The sequence below is a fragment of the Protopterus annectens genome, chromosome 1.part2 (assembly GCF_019279795.1).
Source record: "Protopterus annectens isolate FY-2018-M chromosome 1.part2, PAN1.0, whole genome shotgun sequence".
Lineage (NCBI taxonomy): Eukaryota > Metazoa > Chordata > Ceratodontiformes > Protopteridae > Protopterus > Protopterus annectens.
In genome coordinates, this window is record NC_056727.1 from 533,131,853 (window position 1) to 533,148,429 (window position 16,577).

At 39.2% G+C, this 16,577-nt stretch overlaps 1 non-coding gene across 1 annotated transcript; it reads left to right on the forward strand.

The window, feature by feature from the left end:
- Positions 1 to 5,359: 5,359 nt before the first annotated feature.
- Positions 5,360 to 5,476, forward strand: LOC122792510. Its single transcript, XR_006363329.1, has one exon. It is a non-coding gene; the product is annotated as a U5 spliceosomal RNA (small nuclear RNA).
- Positions 5,477 to 16,577: the final 11,101 nt, after the last annotated feature.

Sequence of the window (16,577 nt, forward strand, 5' to 3'; positions counted from 1 at the left end):
TTTCCTTCATCTTCCTTTCACCTAAATGTTCTTCCAAACATTAATGACATGAAGTAGGGCATATGCTTTGGAGTCCCATACAAGCTTAACAAATTCAAATTTGTCCATCATTTCCAGGTTTTCTTGTTCTATCATGTGTCACAAATATATTTAATAATTTGTTATCCCACATATATTTGTCAGTTTCTGAGTTGCTAGTTTTCTTCCTGTTGGAGCTCCATCTCCCAAACCCAGTCTTTGCTTCATTTCCAACGTACTCCTGGTTCTTCTAGTAAACTCTTGTGCTTTTTTCGGTCTCTCAAGCATTTTCCCTTGAAACACTGGAAATGTTTCACTAATACAGTTTCTCTATGTGCTTTATTATGAGAAGAACAAGAAGCAGAATCTCCTTCTGTTTGATAGCTCACTTTTACTGGACAAGCTTTTGTATTTCTTCCTTAGCGTATTCTGCATAAAAAAAATGACTGACTCTCCAGGAAAGAATATTCTGAAAATAGATGGATAAAGCAGCTTGAACCTCACACCCAATTCCTGACACTCCCGGAATAATGGAATAAATTTACTCGTCTTCTGCCTGGTGTACAGTGAGTAATTATTTTCCAAAAACAATCAACTGTCTCTCACTTTTAGTACTTTACCCTTCTGCCACTGTTTTGTCAGAATCATCTCTTTACTATTAAAAGTTTACATTGCTTTCTCATGCCAAGGTTTGGAGCACACACATGATGTGCCCTTTCAATTAATTTCTGCTGTGGAACACCAGTCCAGTTGCTTATTCATGCATTCATAAAATTAATACAGTCTGTTCCTTCCAACTTCTCTGGTACAGAAGAAAATCTCAGGTTTTCCCCATGTGCTCTGTTCTCCAGTTCCATTTTTTGAAACATCTCTTCTTGAACAGTCTCATACTCAGCAAGCCGTTTCTTCATTTCGACCTCTGATTTTTGCAATTTTAGCAAGAGGTTCTCTGGTTCGATCCTCGACTGGGGTGCCTTCTGTGCGGAGTCTACATGTCTTCCCTGTGGTCATGTGGGTTTCCTCCGGGTGCTCTGGTTTCCTCCCGCATCCCAAAGACATGCTTTAGGTTGGTTGGACACTCTACATTGGCCCTAAGCGTGTGTGTGTGTGTGTGTGTGTGTGTGTGTGTGTGTGTGTGTGTGTGTGTGTGTGTGTGCGCATGCGTGTGCCTTCTGTGGAAGGTTGGGTGCCGGGCTAGCAACTCAACACCTTAAAAACTCCACTGCCAATCATGAGCGGACAGGTGATCTGCTGTGGCGACCCCTAACCGGGAAAAGCCGAAAGAAGAAGTGTAGACACTTTGTATATTGATAAACTTCTTTGTTGTGCTGTCTTGGGGCTTTTCTCATCAGGCTTTCAAGGAAAAGGGATGTTCTCATATGCCCATTTGGAACATCCCAGAAAACAAATGTTAATAAATAATGCAAGCACACATATATACTGAATGCTTATTCTAAAGTTGCTCCTACTTCTCATTTATTTTTTGAAAAACTAGATCATAAGTGCATTTAACCAGTGACATTTGAAACCTGTTGTCATTAGCAGATCATAAATGCTGCATAGAGAGCACCAGGCCAAATGGACCTTCCACGGCTCTCAGTGAATCATCAAGGATAAATCTCAAAAGAATCAGGGACACTTTAAAAATAAGATAATATGAGTTAACGTAAAAAATCTACTGCCAATCATTAGCAGACCGGACTTCCGCTGTGGCGACCCCTAACTGGGAAAAGCCAAAAGATACAACAACATACATTTTCTGAAGTAAAAGGAGGTTATAGCTCTAATTATTGCCATTATTTATTTTGTATAATTTACCATATTTTCTCCAAAAGTCACCAGTGTTAAGGTAGTTAAGACAGTGAGGAAATCAGAGTCTCTGTCAGGCAATCCAGAAATCAGGAGCTCTGTCAGGAAATCCAGTTATATTGAATAAAAAAAGTATTTTGAATCCTTCTGAGATCCAATACATTTCTGAAATATGTTTCTTAAAATGTTTATTGTTTCACTTGACTTCCCATCTGCACTCAAGTTTGATTCCTGGCTGGAGTGTTGTCCGTGTGGAGAATGCATGTCCTCCCTGTGTTTGTGTGCGATTTCTTGGAGTACTCCAGTTTTCTCCCACATTCCAAGAACACACAGTAGGTAGACTGGACACTCTAAACTGCCATAGGAATGAATGTGCATGTGTGTGGTGTGGAAGAACAACAGTGACAGAGCTAGCCACCTGGTGGTATAAACACTGGCTCTTGATGATTGTCACTGTTGATGTGACACCCTGACCCCATGTGCAAAAAAATCAAAAAAAGGTGGTAGATAGATGTATTCAAATGCAATGTAAAAATAGTTGTGGGTTGTACTTGTGTGTGTGTGTGTGTGTGGGGGGGTGTTGAAGTGTGTACAGGAGCAACAAGTTGGCCATAATTTCTTCCATTTTGCATCACTGTTAAACAGTAGCATTGCACACAATAAGAGGCTATTTTTGGTAGTGTGGGCAAGATGTCTGAGAAAGGGACACATCATTTGTACAGTGACACAGTAAGTAGTGTTGTCATCTCACAATTCTTATGCCCCTGTCTGTGCTCATTTGTGCTCCATTTATATGAAGTCTGCATGCCCTCACTGTCTCCCTGTGGGCTTTATGTAGGTGCTTTTGTTCTTTCCAATACCCCAAATATATACCATAGATGTATACACAATCTTTCAAATCGTGTAAGAAGCATGTTATGTGTGTGTCTATCTAATGACAGATTTGGCTTTTCAGGAGCTGTGTGTGTGTGTGTGTGTGTGTGTGTGTGTGTGTGTGTGTGTGTGTGTGTGTGTGTATGTGTGTGTAAAAATACTGGCAAATGCATACATTAATCTCCTGTGTAGTGAAGAAATGAGGCATAAAAATGCATCACAGAACATATAGAACCTCAAAGCTTTGGGAAGCCATAATTCCTGACTGCATAGGTGGCTTGATAGGATCCCCATCTCTAAGTTCCATCTAGTCTAAAACTGAACTCTCTCAGAGATGGGCACATAGATTGCTATAGTCTTATGTGGAGTCTGGGGATACTGTGGTTGTTATTTCTTTAATTTTCTTTGCAAACTTCAGAAGTGCACAGAAGGTCAATATAGCGTATCTAGGGCTAGTGTAATGTGTAGGGAATAACAAGTTGCAATGCATTACTATGTTATTTTTTTCTCTTTCTTCCCAATTGAATTCAGATGTGTATACTGTTGGTTATCAAATAGGTATGGGGGAATCAGACGTTGCAAATGTACGTCTGACAGAAGTATGTTGCTGTGCTCTGTTCTTTCACTTTCATCCAAATTTGACTTCAGAGAGGTACACAGAAGGCAGCTATAATTTCTCCCATTTTGCATCACTGTCAAACATCAGCATTGCACACAATAAGTGGCTAGTTTTGATAGTTGGGTAACATGTTTGGGCTGATAAGGCATACTAAGTAGATGCAGGAGCAACTTTAAATATATGACTGTATTATTCCTTTGTCTTTTCATTTTCATCCCAATTTAACACAGTACAGATACAGTGAAAATCAATATTTTTTTTTGGGGGGGGGGGGTGCAAAGAAGGCAGTCTGTCCAGATATGATTTAGCTGTTCTAACAAGAATTTTATTTGCAGCTTTATGGTTACCTGCCACTCAGGAAACTACTGTGTCATGAAACTCGAACATTAAGCCTTGGAGATAAGCTGTTTCTTCTTTGAAAGGAAAAAAACAGTTTATTCTCCTTAGTCATTATTTATTTATTTTTGTTTACACAGAGATTGGATCAAAGGTTGTGGGAAAACTATAAAATTAATCTCAGAGCATTTAGAACCCTGTAGCTTCTGAGGGATTGGTGGCACCTAGACCCCCAGCATAATTAAATTATTTCCTCCACAGTTATTACAGTACAGTCTTGGCCAGTTAGGATGTGTTGCATAGATGCAGGGGAAAAAATGACAAGACAAACTATGAGAAAACAAAACAAAATTACTCTGGATAGTATGAGAAGGCAAGGATTTTAATTTAATATCTGTCTACAGGGAATGTCTGACTTGGAACAAAGCCATTTTTCAGCAGAGGCCCAGGGAGAAACACTCCAGAAAACATGTAATGTGGGAGGAAACTGGAGCACCCAGAGGAAACCCACACTAACGCAGGGAGGACATGTAAACTCCACACAGGAGGCACCCCAGGCCCCAGCCAAGAATTGAACCAGAGAACCTGTTGCTGTGAGGTGACAACACTACTGCTGCATCAATGCGACATCAAAGGAGGGGAGGAAAACTGGAAAATACTTGGTTGTATGCCAGTGTAACTGTAGGCAACAGAGATGGGGATTAAAAATTGGTACATCTGGGTGTGGTTTAATAAAAGGGATGTGGCTTCCCTGGGGCAAGGGATGTGTCCTTATTATACAGCGGGCGTGGCTTAGTGTCAGGAAATGGAAGGATGCAAAGGTGACAAACCTAAGAAGGCGGGGGATACAACTATGTCAGTCAAAATCAAGGACATCCCTGAAAAATCAGGGGCAGTTGAGAAGTATGGGACATTCTAATTATTCTGGAAATTCTTTGTACCTCTGAAAGATGGTTCTTTCTCCCACTGTAATTCAGCATACGTTTCATTGGCTGAAAGGACTAGGTTCACTGCAAAACAGGCAGGCTATTCTCTATTCCCAGGGATGACCCTTTCTCACATCGTAGTTTAGACACAGCCCGGAAAACCGGTTAGATTTCCTTGGCTGAAATATTAGATCCCTTTAGCCAAAGATAGTGGGCATGACCTTTGGCTTTTCGTTTTCTAAGCTGCAACATTGCCGTCTAACGACTGCATAAAATGAAGTCAGGGATGTAATTCAGCATAAACTAACACAGTCTCCGCCCACATCATACTCTTGGAGTCCTCTTCAGTCGCCTTGCGGGTGTTATACAGGCTTATTCCAGCAACAACCCTCTACAACTTAACCTCACCCCTGCCGGAGTTTATATTTTTAGCGATGTCCTGCTCTCTGGATATATCAGGAACCATGAAAAATGCAACGTATTGTTTGAATAAAATAACCAGTAAATACTGATTAATATGTAAGAGACGAATACAAAAATTCTCTAAATTTCAGCCTGACTGCAATTTGCATACCCAGTATGCAGTGGTGTAGCATCACAATATTTTTTATTTAACGCTTTGCTAGGAGATCACATGTTACAAGAAGTTGAACATCTACGTTAACAATGTTATTGTCAGTATATGTATATATTTTAGTATATGGACGCCAAAGATTTTGTTCCCACGTTATGAATAGGGCAAGCAGCTGTTATGTACTTTTCATTACAGTAGCTTTATATACTCATGTTTCCCTTCAAAACGCATAAATCTTTCGCCTTTTACTAAAGATTTCCGTGGAGGGGAACAATTATGAGTTTTTTGTGAATTTTTCATAACCCCATTACGATGGGGGTTTTTTGTTTGTGAAAGTTAGATTTATGAAATAGGGTATATATGTTTGTATTATGATTAGTAGTTAAGTAAGACTGTTGTTCATTTCATTCCTTGCTGCCCCAAGTCCTTGGTTTTTGTTTTTCGCATTCGTTCCTATATTTCAGCCTCTGATATCTCACTATAACACAGACACATACCTCTCAACGTAGAACTCACAAGCACTCTGGCCAAAGTCAAAATGATAAAACAAAGGCCCGAAATTATGGATACGTTTTTAAATATTTACTCTTGCTCAGTTAGTTAATTCAACAAGCGTTTTCTGCATAATAAGGTGTGAAACTGTAAAGTTAGGTACACTTGATTAAGTGTAATCGTCGACGATATACCAAAAATAAAAATTTTACGAGGGACACACCAAAATAATAGGAACAATGGGCAATAATAGCGAACCCTGGCCCTTGCGTAAATGAAAATCCAGAACAGCGAGGAACGTGTTATGTGAGGTCCAGGGTTTTCTGTTATCGCCAGTGCTACTTCCTATAACTAGAACTGTCCTGCTTTAACAAAAAAATGCAAAGTAGGGAGGTAAAAGTACGGGTGGCACTTTAAATGTCGCTGACAACATTAAAAAATACTTGAACAAACAAAAACATTTGTTAAAAATGTTAGGATCTGCAGTTTTTACCTTGCGCTAGCCTAGGACGAATGCCGGCAGGACAAGTGAGCAGGGCCGGTGTTAGCATTTTGGGGGCCCCCAGCGAATGTCAAGTTGGGGGCCCCCTGGCCACTTTCAGTCTAAGTATCACCCTGTCACTGCCACTACTTCTATCCATATTTTTAGCTCATGCTGCAGGCTTTTAGGAGTAGTACACACAGACTGACCTGTAGCTACAATTATCTTATTACAACAGGCATATATACCACACTGTGTTGGCCCATCTCACAAAGGGACATTTACAGTTACTGCCATTTAGGTGTAACAAGGATACATTACAACAACTCTGTGTACAGGACAGAACTAATTTGCAATGGAACCCTAGGCACTGGTTACTGTTTCAATCCTCGCCAAAAAAAAAAAAGAAAAAACACACACACACCCTCCAGAGTTCTCCTCTGTTTTCCCCATGTTGGGCTTTCCACTTATGCACATTACTTTTTTTCTTCTTCAGCTTTTTTAAAAAGAAGCCATAATTTTATATATGCTCTAAAGAGCTTTTTAAGTTGTTTTTTTTTAACCCAATGATGGCTTGAAAGGAAAGAAATTCAATGTTGCTGTTCAGCTTTAGTTTTCCTTCCGTCTTTCCGATATACTTTCTTGACCAAGTCAGCATAGTAATAACCATTTAGGAACTAACTCCATTAAGCCGCTATCCCCAGAAACTAGAGCATTTCCCAACCTTTTAATCCAAAAGTGGCCTAAACAAAAATTGGAGTAAGGAAAAAGAATGTCAGTCTTTTTTTCTTTCAATGAAGACATAAGTTGTACCCACGACTTAAAATTCAAAGCTGACAAAAATAAGAGCTCCAAGTAAATTAAAAAGTCAATTGTGAGGATACACAGATCCTGTATGGGAATACTGCCTGTCTCACTAATCCTCCCAAAAAGACAGTCACTGCCTATGCACCCTCTGGTGTTAGATTGGGATGAAAGCAGAGGTTCAAATGGCCACAGTCATGTATTTCAAGTGACTGATGAAATATATGTACATAGCGGCCCTACTTACTCCTCAATCCTAACCCACAAAGGCAACCAGCTGTATATGTGCCTGATGTTTGATTGTGAGGAAAGTGAAAATAAATAATGACTGCAATAATGTATTCTACTTTGCTGCTACCAGGCAGTACACTGCCCCTACAAGAGCTAAAGTAACCTTTTTCGTATACCTCTGAGGTCTGTTAGAAAAAGAAAGGAAAGGATGACTACACAATTTTCAGCCCCCACATAACCTATGGTAAATTTCTGTACACAAACATCTGTGCAGGGATGTTTTAGAATGTTTGTGGGTGAGGGCAGAGGCCATTATCAGTTTTATCCTAACAGGGTCATATCATAACTCCATCCAGGCTAAAGAGTGCAATCAGAAAATGAAAGCATTTTTTTCTGCTCATTTTTCCTCAACCAAAAACAGCTTTTTTGGGGTCCCCACAGTCAAGGATGATTAAGGGAGCCCCCTGTATCCATGTATACAGTCTAGGGAGTGGGGGCCACCAGATTCCTAGAAGATCTATGTGTCTGAATGCCTAGGACATACATTATGCCTTACTTTTGAAATATAATCACTTATTAGCTACATTTTTTATTGATACCCAGAAGAATAACGTGTGTGTTCCGGCATTATTGGATGTGTGCACTGATAAAAATCAGTGATATTTTACACACACACACACACACACACACACACACACACACACACACACACACACACACACACACGCCACAGCAATGTTAATTTTGTACTTATTTCAGCAAATACCAATACATTGTACAACACTAGTACTGCTACACAAGATCAGTGACAGCTGTTTAGCAGTCATCAAACAGCAACAGGGATATGACAATTTTATTTACTTCAGTAAGTAGTAAAATAATACCTATTACTATCCCTGATTTCACAGATTTTCCTGATTTTGTCTCATAATTTTACTCTGTCATACTTAATCAAGTAGAGTTTTACATTTATTGTCTAAAAAATGCATGTTGATGCAAAATGTGTTATTCTAGTAACTTTTTAAGTGAATTAGAGCAATATATAAAATATGCTCCTCATTTTCAGACTTTATTATACTATTATTTTTATCACTGAACAGAATTCTTCAGCAAAAACGTTGAGTTATAGTATCAGTTGTTCTGCCAGTATGTATAAAAACCCTGAAGAAGAAACCAACCCTGAAGATTAGAAGCATCAGCTCTTCTTAAACTCCACAGTTTGCACTGAGATCAGTCACCCTGGGCTGCTGACCTCTCTAGTGCTTACTTTGATTATGTTCATTACAGCTTTGTCCTAACAGGGTCATATTACAGTCCTGTTCAGGTTAAAGAGTGTAACTGAAAATTAATACATTTTTTCTCCTCATTTTTCCCCAACCAACAGCAGCTTTTGTGGGGCCCCACAGTCAATGAGGATTAAGGGGCCCCCTGCAGCCACAGTTATTGCAGGTACCTAAAGCTGGCTATGTTGTTAATTTTAGTGAAGAGGATGTCCACCAGCAGGGCTTAACTAGGCTGGAGCATTATATCATTGGCAAAATATTTAATGAAATTGTAAAGTTTGTTACTTGAAAAATACTGTTTCTATAACTAAAGATCTTTGAATTTTGAAGGAGATAAATACGAGTTATTGTTACTTACCTGGTTTAAGTATACAAGCTTGCTGTATTAGCTTTTGTTGGTTTGACAGACATGTTACAAAATATCAAGATAACATAAGTTGCAGTGGTTGGGGGCCCCCCCAGGACTAGGGGGCCCCCAGCGACCGCAGGGTTCGCTGGTGCCTAAAACCGGCTATGCAAGTGAGGCAGGTGGTACTTAGCACATGCACATTTAGGGTACATCCTATAACTTGAATTTGACTTTTTTTCTAACACGCTGGTGCACACCTCTCGGATGCCTCTGATTTTGACTTAGCATTTTGGTTTGTTCCTTCAAATATGTCCTAAAACTAACAGTCTTGGGGGAGTAAAGGTGGTGAATTACATTTCATAAAAACAGTATATATATTTATTCCCAGATTATTTATGGCTCTGTCCAGATTTTTTGCTCTAAGAGGTTGAGAGGTATGTAGTGTGTTACTTTACATTCTTTTAACTCTGTCAACTTTTCAGGTTAATATTGCTAACATCTGGGGAAAAAAACGTGTCCCTGATTATTTCTGGATTTGCCTGTGATTCTGGACATATGAGGTTGAAAGCTATTGAGCTATGTGCACACAGAATGGCTCCAATCTGCCTACTGCACCCACTGAGTGCAGCCCCACAGCTTGTCACCACTGTATGTCCCATAGCAGTGCATGCATAATGTAAGAATTGATAATACTGTAATGTACTGTAATTAGCTGGAAACACTGTATACAATGAGACTGAGAAACAAAAGTTTTTATCTGTTAATTACCCAAGCTCATGCTGAACAGGTGCCAGTCTCTCCTTTATGGCCCAAGTCTTGTGCACTTTTCAGAATGAATTCTCCAAACACTGTAGTTCATTCAATAAGGCTTTATTAGATGTTCACAATCTCCGAATACTGTCTTTATTAACAGTACTGATGAACAATTAGTGTTCAAAGTTACTGCTCATCATATTCTGATTGTCCTGAACAACGTAAACTAACATAGTCTTTAGATGACCTGTCTTCTGTACTGAGGCTCGAGTGTCTGTCATCTTCTCTGAAGTAACAGATCAAACGAACTTACTAACCTTAACTGAATTGCTATCCTGAACACAACATATTATATTGCCTCAGTCCAGTAATTTTCCTTATGTACTGTTCCTAATCCTGGTCTCAGGCTTTTTCTCGTATGTGCAACATTCCATTAAAGAACATTCTGTAGCTAGCAAGATTGTATCTTTCCCTTGAGAAAAGAACATTCTGTTTGCACACTTTATGCTTATATTTCCTGCCTAGAGAGGTATTGTGGTATCATATGAGGAAGTTGGGAGTGTCAGAGAAGTATGTAAGAGTGGTACAGGATCTGTACGAGGGTAGTGTGACAGCGGTGACATCTGCGGTGGGAGTGACGGATGCGTTTAAGGTGGAGGTGGGATTACATCAAGGATCAGCTCTGAGCCCTTTCTTATTTGCAATGGTGATGGACAGGTTGACAGACGAGATCAGACAGGAGTCCCCGTGGACTATGATGTTTGCAGATGACATTGTGATCTGTAGTGAGAGTAGGGAACACGTGGAGGAGACCCTGGAGAGGTGGAGATATTCTCTAGAGATAAGAGGAATGAAGGTCAGCAGAACTAAGACAGAATATGTGTTTGTGAATGAGAGGGAGGATAGAGGAATGATGAGGATGCAGGGAGTAGAGGTGGCGAAAGTGGATGAGTTTAAATACTTGGGATCAACAGATCAGAGTAATAGTGGGTGTGGAAGAGAGGTGAAGAAGAGAGTACAGGCTGGATGGAGTGGGTGGAGAAGAGTGTCAGGAGTGATTTGTGACAGACGAGTACCAGTAAGAGTGAAAGGGAAGGTCTACAAGAGGGTCTTTGGGTTGGAGACAGTGGTATTGACAAAAAAGGCAGGAGTCAGAGCTGGATGTGGCAGAGTTAAAGATGTTAAGATTTGCACTGGGTGCGACAAGGGTGGACAGGATTAGCAACAAGTATATTAGTGGGTCAGTCCAGGTTGGAAGGTTTGGCGACAAAGCCAGAGAAGCAAGATTACATTAGTTCGGACATGTGCTGAGGAGGGATGCCGAGTATATTGGGAAAAAGATGCTAAGGATGAAGCTGCCAGGTAACAGGAAAAGATGAAGGCCTAAGATAAGGTTTATGGATGTGGTGAGAGAGGACATGCAAGTGGTTGGTGTGACAGAGCAAGATGCAGAGGACAGGAAGAAATGGAAACAAATGATCCGCTGTGGCGACCCCTAATGGGAGCAGCCGAAAGAAGAAGAAGAATATGCTTATCTTTCCTTTCTAATAAACTGTATCTCATGTTTGACAAGCAAGTTTATTTTTATTTCTGCTTAACTGTATTTTAGGCATAAATGATACTGAATTTATTTTACCTTTTAGCCTGTCTAATGTCTAATTACTTTAAAATGGAAGCCCCTAATCTAACAGTTGCCCCGAGGTCCCTGAGGAAAGTCTACCAGGACCTACTTCTGTAATTACCTTGCATTTACATTGCTAACTACTATATACAGCTTTATGCTACCTGACTCATAATCTGAAAAATAAAATTATTTGATAAATCTGCAATTTTAATTTTGATCACGAGGTATCGCTTGAGCATTTATGGACTGTTTGGATTGAAATCTGTTAACTTTATGATTTGAATAAACTTGTAATCACTTGAGCCTTTACGGCCTGTTTGTATTGATTTTTTTTTTTACTTTATGATTTGATTTTTGGTATTACCTAGATTTATAGTCTTTAGAGCCTTTAAATCTAAGTTCTGATGTATGAGTGATATATTTAAAACCTATACATTATTCAACCCCTTTTTGCTGGAGGAAGAGGCCCTTCAAAATGTATTTGTATACTGTACCATGCTTCTTCTGAAACTGGCACTCTCTGCAACTGAGTTTTTTTAACATAGGGTTAGTCTGCAGACATATTATACACTTTTCCTGAATTTCTTTAAATATTTTAAGACTTATACTTTATGACAGGCCAAATTTTCTGAAAACCTACATGAGCTAGCAGCTAATGGTTGTACTTGATTAGCTGCTTAGCTAATAATTTTGGTATATAGGGCAAAAGTGCCCCTTGTCCTGTTTTGTACACATACAGCCTTACTCCTGGGACTGGACTGCGAACTTGGCATTGTGCCCTTTTATCAGCATCCCCCTGCATGTCTTTGACCTTTGCCAGATTTGCCTCAACCGTTGAGCCTACTTGGCTCACCTCTGTTATACCTTTTACCTTAATTTCTTTCCACTACATTGGATATAGTGGAAGCCCCTCCTTGGCAGCTTTTTTTTTGCTGATGCATATTGTATAGCCTATCAAGCATGTTGGCTGTTTTCTGAAGTCTAACTCAAATCTGCACTAAAAAGATTTTGAAGCATAATTACCATATTCTGTGTTAACTTGTGTTATGAATATTTATGAGCTATAATAGTTTACTAAAACCTATACTTTCTGTATTTAAGTCTGTACCTTTGCATTGTCTGTTAGTGTCCTTAATTTCTGACTAATGTACAATAATTATGCAAAGTGCACTGTAATCTGTAAACTTGCACTGTAATTTGTAAACTAATTAACAAATTAAGCCTGCCCTGTTATGCCTTGAGTGCATTGAATAGCTATTACCACCTGTTCTTTAGATAACTTATCTTATTAGTTTACCAAATGCATGCTTTCTGTATTTCAGGTCTATACCTTTGCATTTTATGTAATGCACAATAATTATGTAAAGTGTACTGTAATTTGTAAATTAATTAACAAATTAAGCCTGCCATGTTATACCTTGAGTATACTGAATAACTATTGCTACCTATTATTTAAATAACTTATATTAATGAGCCTATAAAAATAATTCTGCTGCTTTACCCTTAACTAATGACTGAAAAATGTAAGAAGCCTGTTACAAACATGTATGCCACTTTACCCTTAACTAATGACTAAATAATGTAATTCTCTTACTTTACCCATAATGACTGAACAATGTGAAGTATGTTGAGATTTGACTGGAATGTACTATACTGAACACATAACTGAATATGAATGTCATATTCTGAAACTTGACTGAAATTTACATTAGCATATATTGGGCATTTAAAAATTGCTGCGTATATTCTGGAAACTAACTAAACTAAAAGAATATCTTTTGCCAGTGTTAACTAAACACAGATAAAAACATAACTGAAACTGGTACATGTTATATTCTGAGAACCAAACCATTATTGTTTGAACATGGATATACTGAAACTCGTGCCATTGTACAATTGTTTGAAAACATGAGAACATTTTGACAGCGTTACCTGAACACAAATAAATTGGAATCTAGCAGAACACAGATAGACTGAAAACTGGTACTGCTGTATAAGTGTTACCATGAACCTGAAAACACGAGAAAAGTGTCTGAAAACATACATACTTGCTGTAATCCATACATTTTAACTTGAAAATTGAAGAAATAACTGAAATACATAGACAGACAACTTTTTTTACCACAGCTCTTGCCAAATTTTACTTTGCACTGTTTCAGTCACTGATGAGGTAAATGAAGGCCTGCTTTAATGTTGAAGTGTTCTTTTTATAGTTAGGCCTTTTAAACCTCTTCTTTTCATTTCTTGTGCAAGGCTGGGTAGCTAAAGTTCTTGATTATATTTATTAACAGGTCCTTAAAATAACATTTACATCTTTAACAATTATAAAGTGATATCATTGCTTATTGCCCTGACCTTATTTACAGTTTTCTTCATAAAATAACATACATTTTTCTGTATGAAATAAATATTCTCTGCTAATAAACTCTTGCAAGTCTGTAGGCAAACTGATATCATAGCATTTTTATTTTTTACAATACCTTGCTATTAAAATCTAACACAACTCCTAATTCTGACATAATCCCCGGGATTCAGCAAGCAGTATTCCTGCACAGCAGGGACCGTTCCTGTTCAGCATGGCAGCGTACCATGCATATTTATGAAGGTGCGCTGCCATGCTCTAAAACGGCCACAGTTCCGTGCATGAGTGCAGGGGGTGTGTCTAAGAGCAGAGCTCTCACAATACACACGCCCCCCCTGCACTCTGGAATTGTCTTTTGGCAATTAAAAATGAGCGAGAATGCTCGTAACACCCCCAGCCCATCAGGAAAACAAAAAATATGTGGTGAAAGGCAAAAGTGACAATCGTCCTTACCAAGCATACATCTGAACTGTACAGATTTTCTCAGAATGCCCAGATGTTTGCCTCATATTTTTTGGTGTGTTCCCCCTAAAATGTGTACCTTTCTGGCAAACAGCTGAGGACTGAAGTCATTAAATCATGACAAAACATTTGAGTGTAAGACTCCACACGTCCATCAGAAAATTCATGCTAATGTAAAACCTATTATTCTATCAACTTTTTAAGTTTGTAAGAGCAATATTTAAAATCTGTCCCTATTTGTCCCCCCATCATTGTAGGCTTTGTCCAGATATTTTGCTCTAAGAGGTTGAGAGGTATGCTACCAAGCCAAAAGTTATTAGGATAACACAGGTAGCATAAGCTCAAAGCGCACACCTCCCAACCTGTCAGAGTAAGGAATGTGGACAAAGCCAAAATGGACAATTGTCCCACAAAGCAGACAGTTGATAAAATAACAGGTTTAGCATTAGCAGGGATATTCTGAAGGGTATATATAAAATAACACAACAAAACTTTTTTTTTATAAATGCGATAAAGTTTAAGCATAGCTGCGCAGGTGTGCCCATTGCTTAGCTACACCTAGTCCAGCTTAAACATTACAAGAAGTTAAATAGCAAGAGACATCCAACATAAGCAGTATTGCAATAGTGTAGTGTATGCTTTGAGAGCAGCCATTCCCAGTTTGATCCCTACTGTAACTAATTCACATTTTACATGTGAAAGCAATACATAAACATTTTTTTAGTATTACCTACTAAATAACATATATTTGTGAACCGGAGTACTGCATTAGGTCCAGATGTGAGGTGTCAGTTTAATAAAGTTGTGAAATCCCCATATAAACACAAGTGCCCCATACAGTATAGTCACACATAAATAAATGTAATGAAAGCACATTGGAGGATGTCAGGGACAGTAAACAAATGTATAATATGTAATGAATGATGAATCAATGCCATACAGCATATAGTCTATAAAATGAAAAATAAGCAATGTAAGCATTGCACCGCTCTGCTTACCAGATGCAAGCATTGTGTAAATATGACTGCTAAGCAATGGGTAGCCCAGCTAAAGTGGATTTACCCATTGGTGAGCAGTGCTGAACCTGTCCCTTTAAGCAATGTCAATCTTAGCTAAGCAGGTTTACCCGTAGCTTAGCTTAGCTCAGCATATTAAAAACCATCCAATCATGGCAAAGGGTGGGAAATCGGACGTATTTAAACCCCACAGTCGGGAATAAAGCTCATAATGTTGCAGCTTCACACTGTAGGCAGGATGGCAGGAGTTGGAGAGGGATTGCGCTTCCGGGTGCAGCGCAGGGGCATGCAGGAGTACAAGGTCATGGTAGGACTCCTGGTAAAAAAACATGATGAGAGACTGCTGCAGGGTCAATACCAGGGCTCTCAATGTAAAGTGGAAGCCTGGGACCATCTCACCCGTGATCTCACCAGTGCCACTGGTATCCCTCGGACTGGTGAGCAGGTCAGGCACCACTATGCTGACTTGAAGCAGAGAAAGAGGGAGATCTTGGATGAGTGGGTCCAAAAAGCAAGGCAGAGGGGTGATGTCCCAGCAGTGAGTAAGTAGTCATACCATTATTATTTACTAAAGTCCAGCATGTGTATGTGATGGATAGGTATGCCTAAAAATGTCTCAATTTCCTTTACAGCTGCAGCTGAGTGAGCTGTGAATCAGGAAGCCCATGCAAGTAGTCTGCAAGGGCTGCATTGTGAGGCTAGTGAGTAAAAATCATGCTTGTAGTAGTCATACCAAATAAATATAAAGTAGTAGAAAGTCATCTGGCAGTATAAAAACTGTTGTATGGGTTTACTGTATTGGAACACTCCTCCTGGATCCATCTCATTTGCTCACTTAGCCAAGTACAATGAGATCATATTCTGAGTCTAGTGTTCACTCTACTTAATACAGAGAGTAGATTTGAGAAGGCTCCCCCCAAAAAAAATTGCAGTTTATTCATTTGCTTTTACTGTATTTGTCTTTTCTCCTACCTTAGTCTGCTTTTCTTAAAAGTACTCCGTTTTATTTATTCTGTTGCATATTACTGCTTGGTAGTTATTTGATTAAATTGTAACTGTTATTCTAAGTCTTTTGGTTTAAGCACTTGGGCTTCATACAGGCTGTTTTACATTAAGAAAGTTTGTGATCTGCACTGTTGTGGCAGGACAGGTAGCTTACATCTTTCTAAGCTGGGAATTGCTGATTGAAGGCCCAGTGTCTGCTATTCTAAAAGTGTATTAGTTCTGGCTTAAGCACTTGGGCTTCAGGCCAGTTATTCTACATTAAGAAGGTTTGTGGTCTGCACTCTTGTGGGAGGAGAGGCTGGTTTCTGCCCTTCTGAGCTGGGAATATCTGGTCACAGGCTTATTGTGCCTGCTTATTTGAACTGTTTCTTTCTGAAATTGGTGCGGCTTGTTGCTGTAGCATAGACCAGATTCAGGCCTGCTGAATCTAGCTTTGTTTGTATAACTTGAGCACTGATCCAGGACATCTTTTTTTGGAGAAGGTTCCCCTGCACCCTAGTAAGCAGGGGTGTGCAGTTAGAACTTGTCTGATTGAAGACTGCTGGAACAGGGCTCAGTTT